We start from the raw sequence: 19,026 nt of genomic DNA, 5'->3' as shown, positions 1-19,026 counted from the left end.
GAAAAGAGCGGAGGAGTGGAATTGCTTGACCAGTGCGTAGAAATTTGCTTCCGATGTGAATGGTCAAGTGACTTCTGGCAGGCGGCTGTGTGACAAGTGACAGATCGGGGCACTATTGTGTCCAGTGTGAGGCTGGCGTAAGTGATCAAAGTAGTGGTAGTCCTGCAGCTCCTGTGTTCTGTGAGGTAAAATTACTGTTTTTGTCACAGGAGAACTGTGGTATTGAAGAGAGAATAGATGGATATATAACAGCTTCATTTCCCAGTTGCAGAGGGCTGTCTGACTGCTTCGCTTCTGTAGCAGTACTGCTTCTTTTCCAACCTGGGGGCGTGCCGACCACCAGCTACTGTAGGTAACACACTGACTATGTATGAGTACCTCATTCAACCCCAGTTCAAAAAAATCCAAACTATCCATTTGAGCTGACCAGCAAGACAAAATTGTGTCCTAGTTAGTGGAGTCATGCTGTTACTGTTTTGCAAAGGTTGGCCATTCAAACGCACACATCCCATTACTCCTGCCTGCCAGCACGCTACCAACACAGCTCCAGCTTTAGTGACATGACTAAACTGAATAACGAAGAACGTCACACACAACCACTAAAAACAGCCCTCAATTCTAGGGTTCCTCAAAACCCTACATCAGCAGGACAGGCAATGAGGGCACGCTGGGGAGGAGGGACAGAGGAGAAGGAGAAAGCTCTACAATTGTAATTATTTCTCCTACAGACTACGCAGCTGCTTGCCAGTGGTCTGAAACCACCAGAGAACACTGGGCAGCGCAGACCGGGCTGCTGTGTCCGCCCCAGACACCGGCTACAGCTCCCAAACTAACTTTAGCCACCATTTACAATCCACCACATACAATTAGACAGGACATTAAAGTCAGAAACATATCTTTATTTTCTCTAGAGTAAAGAGAAAAAAACCCAACAGGACCATCTGCTGGCTTTGCTGTGGAAGCCAAGCTGACAATGTCGAGGTTTGTTGTACAGGTGTTTTAAATGAGGTTAAGAGGATATGTGGATAAAACACGGCGAACAATGGATGAAAAGAAGTTGGAGGACTCAAGTAGAGAGAAAATAAAAGAAACTGAAGAAGCAGAGGGAGCCCAGATGAAGTCAGCAGGACAGATATCCACTTACTTACTGAAAGGTCATGGGTATATCATAAAGAATTAGAGAAGGAGGGAGACAAAGGAAGTGTGTTAGGAGGAGGTGGATGTGTTGTCGGTATTCCAAGTCCAAACAGGACGTAATAGCTAAACTGTAAAATAGGAGAGGTGAGGGAAGAGCAGACACGCAAGGGTGTGACCAGGGAGGGAGACAGAGCAGGAGAGAAAGCTCTGGTCTTTATTGTCTAATTGGCTAAACTTCAAGCGTCTCTGGCAGGAGCGGCGTAATTACAGAGCCCATGAAGCGAGGGAGTAAAAGGAGGATGGAGGAAGAATAGAGGAGAGGGAGAGCCTGGTTTCTCTGATCCTCAAAGTTCCAGGCTGCCTGCTGCTCCGGTTCCCAGCCCGGGAAAGGCTCGCATCGGCCGCTCCCAGCTGTCAATGCACCCCATGAGGCTGCCGCATTAAGGAGAGCCGAGCCCTCCCTGGTACTCTGTGGCTTCTGCCAGCTGTCAGCACTTTTGTGTCTGTGTTAACACGTACGGTCTTTTCATGCCTGGACAGAATTAACAGTGAACAAATCGATGTGTGCACACTTGCTCGTGCGCCTCGCTGTCTCCTCTTTATGTGCTCATATTGTACGTGTGAGTGTTACGGCGTGTTTTTAGGTCTTTTATTAGGCGTCTGCTCAAAGTGCTTTGGGGCCACGGTGGTTTCTGCCTTAGCCGTGAGTCAGTGGCTGGTGTTAGCGACTGCGGAGATGCCACCAAACGGAGCATACGCATGCATACCCACTAATAACAGCCTCCCGATTCGCCTCTGCATACTTTAGGTCAGAGTATTAACATAAAGGCAACCACAGGAGCCAGTGTGTGGGAAGGGGCTGTGCTTCAGAGTAGCTCTCTGCATGCACCTTATTGTTCAAGGCACACAGTACACAGAGCAGTAAATAATGATGCAAATGCAGCTCTCAACAAATAAAAATATTAACATAGGCTGTGAACAGTGACAGCAGGAAGGCTGAACACATTGTTTGTGCACAAAATGCATAGCAGAAGTGAAGAAAGGATGCTCCTGATTGATTGATTGTAGAATCATTACGATTATTATCTACGTTCCAGCTGTTTCCGCTCATGAAAACATATTTATCTGATCATTACATCACAAGAATAAAACTTGTGTGAGAACAGAGTTAAAGATTAAAACATGGAATTTTAGCTTCAAAGGTCAACAGACATTTCTGAGACGAAGCCAACATGCTGTAAAAATAATGGCAACTGCACGTCACTCATTATCTTGCATTAATTCTTTAAATGTTAATCTCCCTTAAATTACGTTAAACGCTGCATAAACTATGGGCGAGAGCATTCTGATTATAGTCTTAACTATGTCATGGCTAAAAATAACTAACACCAGCAGTAATATAATAACAGAAAACTCTTTAACTCAACTTGAAAAATACACATTACACTAGTCAGGTCTGATGTTAAGACTCTAGATTATGGGGTCAAATGCAGTGAGCAGAAGTTAATGAAGTGCCTCTTTTTATTTAACCTACTTGTCTCATTCTGTAGATCTGCACACACCTTGAACAGCTGTACTGTATGTCAGCTTGAGGCCTCACTGTGCTGCACATCCCATGCATTTCTTCAATTACGCACTTGGCAGATGCTTCAATGCCGGCGTACATCCAGAGAGGAGATAATAAGCCGGCAGCAATGGGACAGTTTAAGTGTGTCTGGTTAGGAGCCGTTGATATCTGTCAAAGCAGCGGTGATAGCGCAGGGACCAACAGGCCTGGAGGGATTAGTGGTAAGAGCAGCAAATCTATCTCCGCTCCAAAACGCCTCGAACTTTGGCAAGACACATGAGAGAGAGAAAGAAAGAGAGAGAGAGACGAGTGTTCATAAAGCTAGTGACTTTTTTTTTTATACAGGAGAGTCACATTATGAGTAAACTACACACACAGGAATATAGATCCAACAGGCTCTTTGTTACAGTGCCATTAGGGTTTATATATCTTATCAGAATCAATTATTAAATCTATTATGGAATTAAAATCCTATCAGTGTACCAACCAGGCTTAATCTACAGTATTTAGATTAGGAATATCAATAGTTAACCGTTAATTGGTTCATCGCCAACGGTATTTTTGACCGATTACGCATGTTGGTCTATACGTTAATTTCTCTACTCTTCAGTTTACTGTATTGCACATCACCTGGTGTGAGCTAATGTAAGTTAACAGCGCTACTCGTGGCAATAACTGCCATCCTAACCCTCTCTAAATGAAAAGTACTTTGAAATGCTGTAATGAAACTCACTGATTCAATGGAGTGCAGGACTAAAAACGTATTTGTCATTTTTTGTTTTTTAGAAATTAACTCGTTAGTTACAAGTTAATGGGCTATCAAAAGTAAAATTATCTGTAACTGATATCCCTAGTTTATATTTACAATTTACAAAAGGCATTGTTATATTAATGAGGCAATATGATCTTATTCCCATTTGTCTCCCACTCATCTAAAATGGCAGCTTGGTCAGTGGCCCTACGCTTCAAACTATAACACTCAAGGTACCATTCTAGCAGTCAGTTTGGATGCTCAGGGACGGCATGTCAATTTACGCTCATTACACGCACTGGGTTACAATAATCTCACAGGAAATGTAGGTTTCATCACCAAAACTACATAAGGTTTAGTCAAGAAAACTACTTGGTTGGGTTTAGAAAACAGACTATGGTTTGGCTTAAAATAACTGCATTTTATAAACCTAACTTAGCATACCTAAGTGTTAATAAGTAAGTCATGTGACGTATGAGAGATATGTCATGGGACACATATGCCACGAGACTTTAACTGAGTCAAGTAATTAAAAAACACTTAAGTTTTCACATGGGACACAAACAGCAGTCTCCTGGGTAAAAGTTCTGGGTACTACTCGAACAGTCTTGCTCTTAATACTACATCATTGCTGCGGGTGGGTTTACACTGAAGATAGTTGAAAGCTTGGTACATCTCATACTGATGCTAAAGAGTGCCTCATGTTTCGGAATCAGGCCCCAATGACGACTGACTAAGCTGCCATATTTGATGCCCAGAGAATGAACACGGGCAAATCAGGAGAATGGAAAAGCTCAAAGATTGACAGTCAAAGAATAAATACCCAACTTCTGTCAGATAGATTACATATTTGATAAATAGATGTACTACCAAAATGTGTTGTCCATTGCTCTTCGGGAATAATAAAGGGGAGAAGCACTAAAAAAAAGTGCAACATTCAGAGGTCAACAAAGCTAATTATTTTCGGAACTCAGAATCAAAAACAAAGTGAACTGGCTATTAAAGTCCAGCCATATGTGCGATACCCTTCTAATACTCATTTTCAAATCCACAGATCAAACAAAGATATATAAACCATATAAATAAAACCATCAGTCCACTGATGAAAAGCTGGATCCTGATTCTGACGGACTCTTCGTCTCCAAACAGATGCTTGTATGATTAGAACTTCAAAAGCAGGCACCTCGTTGCATTTGGCAGAAGAGACTAGGAAACCTTTCCACACCTTGAGGGGCTAACGATGGTGCCAAGGTACCCCAGCTGTTAATCAAAGGCTTATATATGCATGGCAGCTATGCTGAATGCTAAATGAGGACCCCCCATCTCCACTGCACTGCTGGCCTCCCATCAGCCCCTTCTGTGACTTTGATCAGAGCTCGAACCCACCTGGCTCCGAGCAAAGCTGGTTAATGATTTGTTTCTTTCTCCATTTGCAACAGAGGGTACCCCATTGAATAAAGCAGTAAAAAGACATACAAAGTTTTTATTAGGATATGAGTCAAATGTTTAAATGTTTTCTCCATAGTTAAGTTCATTATCTAAACACATGGGAGAACTGTGCACTTGCAATATGTTATTTTGCACATGATCTCTTTTTGCAGTGAGACAGAAGCAGGAGAGCCTTTTATTTCTATATGTGGTCAAGTATGTAAAATGTTGTGTATCCCTGGCTCTGCAGTTATACTCTTACATGGTTTTTCACTTCCTTGAGATCCACCTTCCAAAAACAAAAACTTTATTTGCAGGCATTCCTCAGCGGATTAAAAAAAAAAAAAGCAACCCAACTGCATCCGTTCGGAGAGCTGTCTCCCTGTCGGTCGGAAGTGAGAGCGCTTGTTTTGACAGGCTATCTGCTCTTGGCTTGGGTGGTAAGAATAACAACAACAACTCTGCAAGGGCCCAAAAGAGCAACATGCACACACGTACACACAATTTTAGATGCTAGACTCAACTTTTATTGAGCAATATCTCGGGGACACATACTCTGGATATTTGAGATAAACTAGGTCACTTGCAAGCATCATTTGTTTTACTGGTCGAATCAGTGATACGCCATGATCTTTTGTCCCATAAACATCTTGTTTTTGTTCCTCGTGTACTGCATGCTTGACAGGAATAGTACATTTTTCATCGTCTAGTAAGATGCTTGACTCAAAATAGTGTTGGGCACGGCAGTTCTTTAGATGTTACTGAATCACTACAATCAGTTCACTAAAAAGATTCGTTCACCGAATCGTTCAATGCTTGGCGGGAGGAGCCTGCGACTCCAACTCACTGAACTGATACACGGCTGAAAGATTCATGTTTCAGTTCCAGGAGTGGAGACGGCCGGGAGCGCTGTGTTGCTTTGACAAACACGTTTGTAAAAATAAACTCGTTTATAAATCATGATGTTTCAAGTGTCCTGTCCTATATATAGTAGGCTATCGTAAATGAACACTGTTTAGAATGAGGGCTTTTTAACTGGTCTACTTGGCAAATTGGGCTGAGGGCTCACGTGCACTGCACTCACTGTGAAGTACGTTCAGTCGCACTGTGACTGAACGAACGAATACCAGTACTTTCAGTGAGTGATCCATTCACTGAACGTACTGCGGATCACTGAGTCACTTAACATGCACACTTTTGCACAGTTACCTCGTAATGAGAGTCTCAGCCACGCATTTTCTCAAACTGCAGGTTTTATACACTACTTGTTACATGCTGTGCTATACTGTATGTGAGTTGTTGCTTGCTGTGGCAATTTAGCAAAGTTAAAAAAAAAAGTTATTTCTCTCTGGGATCAATACAGTGCCTATTACACTTGAACACACCAGACCCGCAGTCTCCGTCACTGCAGCTGCTGCTCTGCACTGACTGGTGAGTCTCACTCTTCTCATTACTGCTGCCAGCCTAACGTTTTAAGTTTGTTTATCTGGAAACTAAATCTGTTAAAACAACGGGGAGGTGTGTGTATATGTTTATGTGGCTTGAATCCTGGCTACATTAGCCGTTAGCTTGGAGAAAACGGTCCCCATGAAAGTGTATCCCTGAGAGGAAATGATTAGAATCACTCAGGGAGAGTGTCGTTCAGCGAGTGATTCGTCAGGCGGGTAGGTGTTCCCTCCCTCCCTGCAGCCTGGCTGTCTCCGCCTCGCGAGTGATTCATCATTCACATGGACTGAATCGGCAGTTCCAGTCCCGGCCTGTACGCTCGCTGCTGAGAGCTCAACTGAACTGAGAAAGGAACCAATCATTTCAGGAAGTGATGCAGTTCAGTACGTTCACTTAAAAGATTCGTTCTTTTGAACGACACGTTCACGACCGACACAACACTAACTCAAAAACTCTTCACTGCTATGTGTGGGTGGATTTTAAAGGTCAAGTGTGTAAGATTTAGGGGGATTTTGTAGCATCTCGCTGTGAGGACTGCAGACTGCAACCAGCTAAAATTTCTTCCAGTTAGAATTTGTACAGTTTTTATTGTTCCGGAGGTTTTTACCGGGAGCCAAATTATCCGCAGAGGTCTCCCTAACTGATGACAACACTAAATAAAGCAGTTTTACTTAACAAATTGGTGTTTCTCCTACCCTGTTCAGCACATCAAAGCAGGGCCACTAGCCCTGCACCTGCTAATGTGTGCTCACCTATTTTCTTTGATAACTTAAGACCCAGACATTCAGGAGGTTTTTACTGGGAGCCAAATTATCCAGAGGTCTTTTCCTCTCCAAAACAAACAGATTAGAGCTTAGATTGGGCCCATAAAATCCAGCCCGACCCCACCCGAGCCCATGTGTGTTCCTTAGTGTCGAGGTCCCCGTCTTTTTGCTATCATACGTATACCAGCATCGTGCTGCACTTGGTACACACGATGAAGCCGACACACACATTGTCACCGTCGACAACTCACATGTGCGCGGCCAGTGACGCAGTCAAGTAGTTGGTTCCATAGCCTAGGTCTAAAGCAGCTTAACGTTAAATAAAATCAGTGTTTTCTCGACACTCTTGTTGTGTAGGGATTGCTAAATACAGTGGCCGATGCAAAAGCGCAGCTGGACCTATGTAGAGCCAGTGTTTTGGTTTGTCCATTCTAGGCTGCTGTAGCAGCATAGCAATATCTGTGGACCAAGACCCACTCTTTATGTAGATATGAACGGCTTCTTTCAAAGGCAAATAAATCCTTAAAAATGTTCTGACTTGAAAGCACATGCAAGGCACGTGTATTTTCTTGAACTGGTTATATTTCTGAATATGTGCCTTCCAGGTTTGGTTTCATTTGTTCCACACTTCATGCCACATCATCTCTGTTTCACTAACTTTATTTCACAAAACTTTCCTTGCTCTTGTTTTGCTCCATGGGTAGCCACGAGACTGACACACTAAGTGTAAGGAGACTGGTTTCCACAGGGGCCACCCAGGATGCCGAGGGCCATGTAGGTGGCTTTGCATGTGTCAGCTTATGTATTGCAAATCATGTTTACTTTAAAGTAAACATTTCCTAAAGTAAAGTTCTTAAATACAGTTTTTACACTAATTTTCTACCACCCAGCCTGTCAGTTATTGTAATGACAGTGTGGTATTTAAATCAACTTGTAGAGACTTGAAATTTGCCTCAGATACAGCCGACAGTCCATCCCATACACGTCAGGTCATCTTTTCACATCCTTTCTCTTTTTTTTTTTCTTTACCTGCTTACACAAGTTTCCAAAGTGAGTGTGCATTCAACACCCACACTCTAGGCTTGACTGCCAAAAAGAATTTCCCTCAAAGGTATTGTTGAAAAATCAAACCTGTGGTTCTTTGTGCTAAGAAGATGTTTTTATGCTTACAACTGCATTTTAAGAAGCTTTCATAACTTGCCGGTATAATAAAGTTGAAGATTTGTTCCCCATGATAATGAATTATCTTAAACTCTATGGTATGCTTTGGGAGACAGTCTGCAGTTAAGTATGAACAAGTTAATGTTAAAGGACAAAAACATGTAAAGCTGCAAAAACAAAGTGTTCCTGCTGGAAATGTTCTGCCGTTAGTAACAGTTCTTACCGAATGTAACTTCAGTTGTATGAGTACGAAAACAGAGAGGAAGAGGGAGTGAAAACCTGACCACGGCGAGAGCATGACCAGGTTATCATACTTTATAAACTTTATAAACTTATAAAGTTTATAAGCACAATTGTCACTGACGATACAGACATTTCATACACAAGATGTATGTAACACAGATCTGCCAATGTGTATTCAACCCCAGGTGGAGCATAGACTGTATAATAAAGATGGATGACATAACAGCTTCCCAAAAGTGAAGCCAAAATGTCTTGATTGCCCCCTAGTGGCTGGCTGCAGTGTAGGTCATAAACCTCACCCGCTCCACGATAGCAGATGGGGCATGTGCTAAACTAAAACCTTTAAGTACACGTCAAATAATTTTTTCTCAAAGATGGTTTCTGTCATTTTAGGCAGTTCTTTTCACACTGATGTATGTGAATGATGTATGTTCAAGTGTTTTTCCTCATAGGTTTGGTTTAAATTAGTTATTTGATTCTATCTAAAGGGGGTTTGACATCATGACTGACAGCTGTGTGTGCCAGTCAGTGTGCTCGTGATCAATGGCGATGCTAGCGATTGGTCATACTGGTGTATGGGTGGAAACTCCATACCTCCAAGATCGCAAATGGGCAGACTCTGGCTCCAAACGACATAATCTGCGCAAGATGGCAGCAGCCATGATAAACCAGAGAATTATACACTAGGCTTCATGTTTGTATCACATCAAAACTTCAGCCCATACTCCCCCTCTCTGGGTGGATGGATGCACTGAATAAAAGGTCTTAAAGTGCAGTAGGCCAATGGAAGTATTACAGGTTTTAACACCAGGGAAGGCAGACTGTAATACATGCGAAGAAGAGCAACAGGCTCTCTTTTTTTCTTTCAAGATAACGTTGATAGTTTCCTTTTTGGACCGTTTAATAAAACTTGTGCTTAAAGGCATTTAAACAATGACTTGTGTTGGAGTTTGTGTTATTCGAAAATTTGACACTACGATTTTCATTTTTATTGCAAAATGTGTATGGGTTCCAAATATTGGCTATTGGCCTCCTTGACAAAAAATCGCTATTGGAATTGGCCCTACAAAACCATATCAGTTGATCCCTAGTTGTCTCTGCAGAACTGAGGATGAAACTTACACTGTAACAGATACTTGCAAGTGTTTCTTCCAGGTTATGATGAATATAAACTTGGCTCTACAAGTGTGGGATATGTGAGTATTTATAGCAGCAACATGAACTGTAATATACCAAACATTGATGTATAAGTTTAGACACTTCCTGCAATGCCATCTGCATATCAATCAACTCTACATGATGTCTCATCCCAGACAAATTTTATGTGTTTGTATCTGTACTTTAGGATGAGTAAACACATAAAGCAGTGCAATATTTTAAGAGAGGAGGATCGCTCATCAATCATTGTGTTTAAAGTGAAGGTTCCCAAAAACCACAGAAGATGTTTTTGGATAATTGTTAACCTGTCTGGGGTATAGTTGGCAAAATTTAAGGGATGGAAAACTATTCCTAGAACAGGAGAGCCATTACAGGAAAATGCTCCCAATTTGGCAACCACTGACTTACTCACCACTACCTAATGATTTAAAAGTCTTCACTTAAATCTGCCTGTGTATTGTGGATTTCTGAGCGGGCCCAAACTGAGCCCAGTTTGACTTAAAAGTGCGATGGCATCCAGAGTGTTGGAGAAGAGAGTGCAGACAGTTCAGTTAATTGCCAGACGCGGTGGGCTGGACGGCTGTGTGTGTTCGCTTGACGGTTTCTGTCACAACACCATTCATCAAACTCAACAACTCAACCAAGAAGTGGAGGGGGGGACACAGGGGAGAGGGAGAGAGAAGCTAATTCCACAATGTGATGCCAAGGGGAAAGGCTATCTTGGCTGGCAAATGAGAAACTCATTCAGTTATCCCCCCACTGGTCTCAGTGTTGTGCTCAGCCCTGAGAGAAACATTTTATGCACTGACCGTGTTCCAATCGGACACGGCATTCTGGGTAATTGGACGAGGAGAGCTGGTTTGATTGAGTGGGAGGAAGAATAACAAGAGCAGTTACAGTCTGAGTGCCAGTTGGACGATAGTGGGGTCAAACTGGCTTGGCAATCTGCCTCATGTCATGTATCCTGGGTTATTTATATTCATTACCTCCGCCAAAGAAGTTATGTTGTCAGTTTGGTTTGTTCGTTGGTTTGTTTGTCAGCAGATTTACGGAAAAATTACTGGCCCGACTTTCGTGAAACTTAGTGGAATGGTGTAGCATGGGCCAAGGAAGAACCCATTAAATTTTGGAGCGGATCTGAATCACAAGATGGACACACAACATGCTTTTCACTTTCATTAACACTGCAAGATGGGGCGTTTGGGCTTGGCTTCGCTCTCCAATGTTTTGTTTCTCTCAGCATGTACAGTATCAGCATAATATATCTGCTTGCCTTTTTTATGGCACTCTTACTTTTGCAACCTCATCTGTTTTATTTTGACATTTTGAATCTTCTCCAACTGGATGTACAGTCACATGGTTTGCACAATATGTCATATACCACTGAGTGCATGGTATGGTTCCTGGCTAAATTCATCATGATATGTTTTCATGCTGACTTAATGTTTTTAATCAGATGGAAACCAATGTGCCTAATATGTTACATATGTAGTAACTTAAATAAACTGTTAGGACTTACATTACTAGCTGCTATTGCTGCAGGGCGAATACAGCAGAATCCATCAGCTGCAGTTTTTTGGCAGCATTTTAAGAAAATATCTAACCTTGGATGTTTTTACATTCTTATGATTCATCAATCTGCAATGTCCAGGAGTTAGTTTGTGATTTAGTAGTGTGATTCATTTTTCTTAAGCACTTATTTCTTGTACAGTTAGTCATTGGATGTTATCCAAGATGCCTTTGCACAGCAGCAAGTACGTGGTCAGAGCAACCCAATCGCTAGAATAAATGTTGGATTTGTACTCAAACTAAAGATACGTAACAGTTGTTATTATGTAGTGGATATGTTGAAACTTCCAGTTTCTTTCAGTTTCAACATTGCTGTGGGTAACAGTGTTTAGGCACAAAAAAAACACCCTTGGTTATGGTTAGGAAAAGATCATGTTTGGCATTAAATACCCAGTTTTGGTGGCACAATCACAGCTGAAAATGCTGCCGATGTCTCTTTGAAAAACACCAAAGTTTGGAGGCGTAATTACAGCTGAAAATGTGCCAATGTCTCCCTTAAAAACACACAGTGTTTGTGTGGCCCAATCATCACTAGAAATGTTGCAGATGTCTTACTAAAAACAGCTGTTTTTGGTAACAATCATGGCCGAGAGTGCCGCTGATGTGTCGCTAAAAAACACCCGCTTATGGTGACATAATCACAGCTGGGAATGCCGCCAATGTCTCACAAAAAATACCAGGTTTTCGTAACACCATCACAGCTGGAAATGCCACTGATGACTCGCTAAAAAACACCCAGTTCTGGTGGAGCAATCACCACCGAAAATGCTGGCGCTCAAACAGTGGTCTGCAGACGGCTGTCATCTTGCCTGGATGTCTTGTCATCCCCTATGCTGTCCATCTCCTGATGACAAAATGAGCTCATATGTAATCAGAACTACATCACTTTAGAAACACTGATGATACATATGAAACATACATATGTAGCATATCTGTGGTTTGCAGAAACATACAATACCAACATTTTCTTCTAGCGACGAGGCTGGTGAGAGTGATATTATACTCAACTGAGGCTGCTGTTAGTACAGAAACTCTGCCTCTCTTTTGATGGATGATCCCTATATGATTGCTCAGCATCAATAAAGCAAAACCCGATACTTAATGTTGATATTTTAGACAGCTGGACATTTTTCTGCCACTAAATTGTCTTGTGGCTGCACTGGAAATGATCTGCATGTGACATAAAAATCCGTTTTCAACAGAATTACGCTTTAAGAGTGGAAGAAATCCCATGAGTTATGTAACATTTCTGACATTCATGAGATCATTACCTCACTATACCCGAGCACAGAGCAGCCACAACATCATCTCTAAGGCCGAGCTTTGATTTTGAAATAAACAAAGGCAACAGTGTGGTGAAGTGCGATGCTTTTCTTGACTCCAGACTGGCGTGTTGAAAGTGCTTATACGCAGGGAATGATTTGGGGACTGTCGCTGGCTTAAAGCATCCATGAAAATGTATCCCATCTCGTCCAGACGTTGCTCAGACCACACTGTGGAGACAGACGCAGCATTTTCCTTTGTTATGTTGACTGTTGTTGCTGTAGTTGCATTTCTTTCTCATGTTCCCCTCTTTCTGTCCTCCCTATGAGGGGTTTATTTGTCTTGGCACCAGCTGTAGGTAGAGATTTCCCCTAATAGAGCAGGGAATTGGACAGACGTCAGCGTTTGTAGTACAGTTTCAATTTATTGATTCTCCTGTTTGTTCTGGACTTGGCTCTCACTGGTAGGCTCACTGATATTAGACCTCACAACATCAGGAGGAGACATAAGCTGGGAGGTCATTTGAAAAGAAGGACATATTATGGGTGTTACTGCTTGGAGATCATATAGACTCAGCCTGAGTTGCCATGGATTTCTACAAAACCTCACCATAAATCAAGAGGAATGTGGAACATACACTACAATGATGTTGCACGTATTTGCTCTCCAAGAAAACTAAAATACTAATACAAATATGGTGTTGCTGGGAAACACCTGCATTTAGTGTCTCCAGCCAGGCGCCAGAAGAATATGTTAACATGTTACGTTTATGCAAACCACAGACACATTACATTTTCAATGTTATATCAATGTTTTGAAAGTGATCTAGTATAGAAGCTGACTGTCATCAGGACATGGAGGGGATGGCGAATGGCCTGACACATGAAACGAGACCCCTGCCAAGCTGCAGACCACTACAGACCACTGTCAGAGAGCAACAAACAACAAAAACGGTTGGTTTTTAGCCAGTCATCACTGTGTTCCAAGCCGCCTTTAGGCCACTATACGTGGATGTTTTTCAGCGACCTGTTGTCGTTTTTCCATCTGGGATAGTGCCACAGAAAGCAGTTGTTTTTTACAGAGCCCTCACTGCATTTCCAGCTGGGATTCTGCCATAAGAAGTTGTTGTTTGTTGTGTAACCAAAGCCAATAGGTTCTTGTGCTGAAACCTAACCCCCCCATTAACCAGAGCATTGAAACATAAGGAAATGTAAAGGTTTAACCTATCCACTACATAGCAATGCACTAATGTAACATATCTGTGGTTTGCAGAAATGTACAATGCCAACATTTATTCTGGCAGTCGGGTTAGTTTGGATACCCTGCATTGAAACACATTATATTGGTGTGCGTTTGTGTTCTCCTCAGTGGGTGATTAGTATCAGGTCCTAGGGGACGGGTTTCTTGCCAACACACGGCACTTCAAACATGAGCTGATTAAAGTTGAGGCGAGCGCATAGTTTGCCGCTATATTTGGGTAAATACCTGGAAAAGGGTTTCTTACTGAGGCTGAACAAATAATAGATCCAAAGACTAAAATCTTGCATAATCAGACCTGGCAAATGTGAAAGAAATTACATAAGAAGCACGCAAATAAAGACAACAGGATGTAGGCATATTTGTGGGTTCACATCCATGTACCAATTACCTACTTATAGTCATTCAAACAAACAAAGACGTACAGACAGTCAGACAAACACGTACACACTCACTCCCCAAAGAAAACAACCCAATGGAATCTGGCACTCTCAAACGTTAACCTCAACATTGCAAGTGGTTTACTAATAGACCTACACGCCTTAGCCCATAAAAACATGTTATTTAGTTCGCCACTACTGGCTCTTTGAAATAGTTTTGGTTTCTTCAGGTGCCAATGTATGACGCTTTTGGTAAATCCTAATCTCAAGATGCCAAAGTAAATCCTTATGCTTAAAGATTTTCTGTGATCTGTGTCTTTAATCACAACATTGTGGACTTAATCCTGTTTTGTGAGCACAGAGCAGCGTTTGTGACAAGATGAAAAGTTCACTCATCAAACGCAGTTGATTCTTTTATTGAAAATGCATGTTTGTTGTTCAGTACCAGAGGCCAAGTGATACATCGGCATGGCAGATGTTAGGAGCCCGTTTCAGTTGATAAATATTGCAGCAAAGAGATGCCAGAGATTTTATTGTCAGTACTTAGTTTCTCCACCAGAGAGCACTGACAAGTTTATTTTTCAAATGTAAATTGTCCCACAAAGCACATGTATGGTTGTTATTCTTTATAACCAGTTTGATGTAGGATCCTAATAAAAAATGTTTATGTTGTGATTTAAAGTTAATCTGCTGAAGAAGATCATGTCAACTCTAAAATATCAATATCTCATATCAATGGATCCTGATCTTCTGCCATCCAAGTCACTTCACCATCTGCCCACTTGACTACGAAGTCTAGAGCCTTGGAAAGCTCTCCCACAAGACATTCACAATATTGATCTTTCTCCACCTTTGAATGCCATCTGATTGCTGTACACTACACACTACACAGCTTGCCATCTTGTAATCAGGAGTCTTTATCTCATAGAAGCTTTCACACTATGGGACTGTGCGGTGACAGGAGGTGACACACAATAAGGTCATTCACCAGGAGGAAGCACAGCTAGGGCTGGGCAATATACCATATCATGATATGAGACGCGATATTGTTTTGGGGTATGTGTCCACAGAGTTTTTCTTTGATAGAAAAGCAGCAGAAGGACACTAGGGAGCACCTTATAAAAAACACGATACGTGTGGTTTTGTTTCTATGACAAGAATATCTTGACAGCAATGTTAGCTAAGTAGCTTAAGTGGAGCTCAATTAACAGAGGGTTGACAACCCTCACTGGCAACACAGAGTGTCTGGTGATCTGATCTGCTCCCACAAATGGGCTTTTCTGTCTTTGTTATGATAGTTTCTGACTAAGATTGTACAGCTCAGGATAGACAGTAGGTAAAGGAGCAGCAGTGACATCACCGTGCTTCTATGCATCTCTGAAAAGTTCAGAGATTTTCAACAAGAATTGCTCAGCACAGCCTCAGAACAATACCAAAGCGCTTAAAAAAAGATGCTGGGCGTCGCAAGCAGCCGAGAAAATATCAAAGTCAAAAAGTGACAGAGCATTTTCAAACATTGCAAGTAGTTATGACACTCATAACTTACATAAACATTGTGTGCAATAGTCCACCTTCCACCTTCACTTCCCTTCTGTCATCCCCTGTTTCTTCCTCTCAAACACCTTGAAAAGCACCACAGCACTGCTTGTCTGTGTCCTAAAACCATGTCTTGTGTTCTCATTGGCTGTCGCTCACCGACAGGTCTAGGGGTCTCATTTATAAACACTGTGCACTAGGGTTGTCAAAAGTATCGATACTCTGAAAAGTATCGATACTCAAACGCTGTATCCGGATACAATACTAATTTACAAAAGTATCGATACTAACAGTGCACGCCACCTCAGTGCCTGTCGGGTGCGCGCGACGGGTCCGACTGACACGCACTGTGCAGGCAGCGTCTGGCAGGCACAGAGCCCTCGCTGCAACCCGGCTTGTTGTCGTCGCTGTGCACGCATGCACACATTTCTGTTGCTGTAATATGGCCAGCGCAGCTGCAGGAGGATCAGAGCAGCCAGTTTTGGTCAAAAATGATAAAGGAAAAAGCGCTCTTTGGAAATATTTAGTGAAGTGAACACAGCACGCTGCAGACGGCAGGTACAGCCCCTCCCCTCACTAGCAGCTGAGCAGCTGGTGTCGCCAGCATCAAACTAAAATATAACTTCTAACGTTAATGTGGGAGCTAAGCAGAAAACTTTTCAGTCATGCCCGTCTGTAACATTAATAGACAATGTTAGTTTAACAGGACAACACAATTATGTGTGTCTGAAAAGTTATGTTAACTGTAAAGTCACAGACTGAAGCTCAAAAAACGTTTGGTTTCTCCCGTAACCCCTGGTTCTCTGATCACATAGTGAGGTACAAACAGGAGCATCCTGAGCCTAAACTACCAACTCTATTTGATCAGCAACGAAAATATGGTGCCAATTCACCAGAAGCACAGAAAATAAACAGGGCTGTAGATGTATGGACAGATCTTGTTTCTGGTTGTTATTTATTTTGGGGGGATTTTTTGTTGTTATCATTGATGTTACTGTTCTGATCTTTATTTAAAAAATGACATGCCTCTTAATTTTTTGCTACTGTATCGAAAATGGTATCGAGTATTGAATATTTTCCTGGGTATCGATATCGAGTTTGAAATTTTAGTATCGTGACAACCCTACTGTGCAAGCACAAAATGAGGCCTGAAAGAGGCATATGCCACTTCCTACAGAAAAGCTGTGATCTATAAAAACAGACTTGATGGGAGAACTTTTGACCCATGCTTACGAACATTTTGAAGATGGGAAATTGGCGATGCAGATGGTGAGGTGGAAGCCTGATTGTAGAAATTGTCAAGTTTTTTTTGAGGCACGCCATATTTGGCTTTTGTCCGTACGTACATTTTAGTAAGGATCCTACACACTGTTTTATAAATGAGAAACCAGATTTTTTTAGCATGCTAGATGCAGCAAGCCTCTTGGCTCATGTCTTCATACAGTTCACATATAGCGCTCAAGCGGCTATTTGTGAGCGCTGCGCCACGTCGACTTGCCTCGAATTTGTGGCTCTTGATAGGGAGCTACGAAAACTGTCAGTGAGTTGATAATTAGGGCTAAAGTCAAGTAGTGTGAACTGGGTATAATGGTGACACCCACATTGAGTTTTGCACTAATAATGACTTTATACTGATGATGATAATTTTAACCCTGGTTTTTATGACGATGATTTAATACCCAGTTATATTATTAACTAATTATTGTAACTCACTACTTTGCCTGATTTTATGTCGGGATAAATTACTGCTCGTCTTTTTTTAACTGTGTCTTGTAAGATGTCTTGAGTGCTTTGAAAGGCACCAATAAATAAAATATATAATTATTATTATTATCAGAATGACTCAAAAATTAAGTATCAGTCAGGCTCTATTCAATACACAGAAAAGTTTCATCCAAAAAATATGTGCCCGACAACCTACTTTTAAAAGAATCATGGTTTCCACAGCACGGTGGCCTAGTGGAAACACGTTTTTTCCAGTGAGATCAAGAAACCACTATTTTCTATTGATATTCATAGTTAATATGGCATTTCAATGCATGCCACTAAAGCTGCTGACAGTTAGTTCCTGTCAGTGCTGACGCCTCCCTAACCTTTGACCCTGCACACAGCGTATTGTTCTTCAAAGCCTACTCACCTCGCCCTTTCATACCTCTCCGTCTTAACACCCCACCCCCTCGCCTTTCATATATCGCTTTCTCACACACACACACACACACACACACACACACACACACACACACACACACACACACACAGAGCTCCATACGGCTGGTGTCAGCAGCACCTATCAATCGCTGAGCAGCATTTTAAGTGAGGGGGAATCTGTGTATAGGTGTGTGCATGTTTATGTGTGGACGCACGCTCAGTGGAAAGAACAGAGTGTGAGGTTCAGAGAGAGAGCATGATGTGAGTAGGAAAGTGTGTTCACATGTGCACATGTGTGCGTGTAGGTGTGTGCATCTGGCTGGCCAAAGTGTGTAAAGCTGTAGACACTTTTGCATCCAACAGAGAAGCTAATTTTAGGACATTTTTGGTGATGCTGCATAAGTTCAAATTAAATACATTTCTACCACTTTACCACACTCTGCAGAGTGTCACATAGGTAGCAACCGCTACTGCAGCTTCTGAAAATGACACTGACAGAAAAAAAAGTCAATCAGGCATTACATTTTAACAGTTAATAGAACTGAACTTTATCTGCAGAATAGGATCGCATTGCCTGCGCACAGAAGGATGGATGCACGTATGAGAGAGTGAGTGTGTTTGTCCAACAGAGGCTGAGGTGGTGAAATCCGTCTATAAGCTAGCAGCAGCTCCTGCAGACTCCCTACACTGTAGATCTGATTTTTATGACAGGACTTACACTCCTCCTCTCTGCAGTCATCAAACTAAAAACCTCATCTTAGGGGAATAATTAACTGCAGGGGTAAAGTGCAAAAAATGACACAGTGACGGATGCGTAGGGCTATAGGGAACGGTTTGAAATTACATTTGTGTCCGTCGAGGGGGTTTTACTGACATCTGTGTTTTACAGAGCCGGGAAGTGTAAAAACTGCCCTCTCCACTCTCCTGTGCTGAGCTCCTTCCAAGTCCCCATTTTTCTAAAAGGAGTGAAAAAGGGTGCAGAGGATAATTGTGACTGAAGCAGCAAGAGAGTAATTTCTTTTGGACGTGGGCTGAAAGACGAAGCGGTGTGTGGTAGCTTCCCCTGTGGCAAAGTATCTGACTCCTGATGCATGTACCAGGAGGACACTGGAGAACAAGAAGGTGACATACCTAAGTTACAAAAAGAAAAGTGAAAGATTTAAATCTTTTACAGATTCATTTACAGCGTAGAAATCACATTTTCTACTGTACAGTGAA

At 42.0% G+C, this 19,026-nt stretch overlaps 1 protein-coding gene across 4 annotated transcripts in view; it reads right to left on the bottom strand.

The window, feature by feature from the left end:
• Positions 1–19,026, bottom strand: part of svep1 (sushi, von Willebrand factor type A, EGF and pentraxin domain containing 1) — a 137,329-nt gene that overhangs the window by 99,528 nt on the left and 18,775 nt on the right. The gene's annotated exons all lie outside the window — the stretch shown is intronic.

The sequence above is a fragment of the Epinephelus lanceolatus genome, chromosome 22 (genome assembly GCF_041903045.1).
Source record: "Epinephelus lanceolatus isolate andai-2023 chromosome 22, ASM4190304v1, whole genome shotgun sequence".
Taxonomy (NCBI): Eukaryota; Metazoa; Chordata; class Actinopteri; order Perciformes; family Serranidae; genus Epinephelus; species Epinephelus lanceolatus.
The sequence above is the reverse complement of the archived record's forward strand: the minus strand, read 5'-3'. Positions and strand labels throughout refer to the sequence as shown.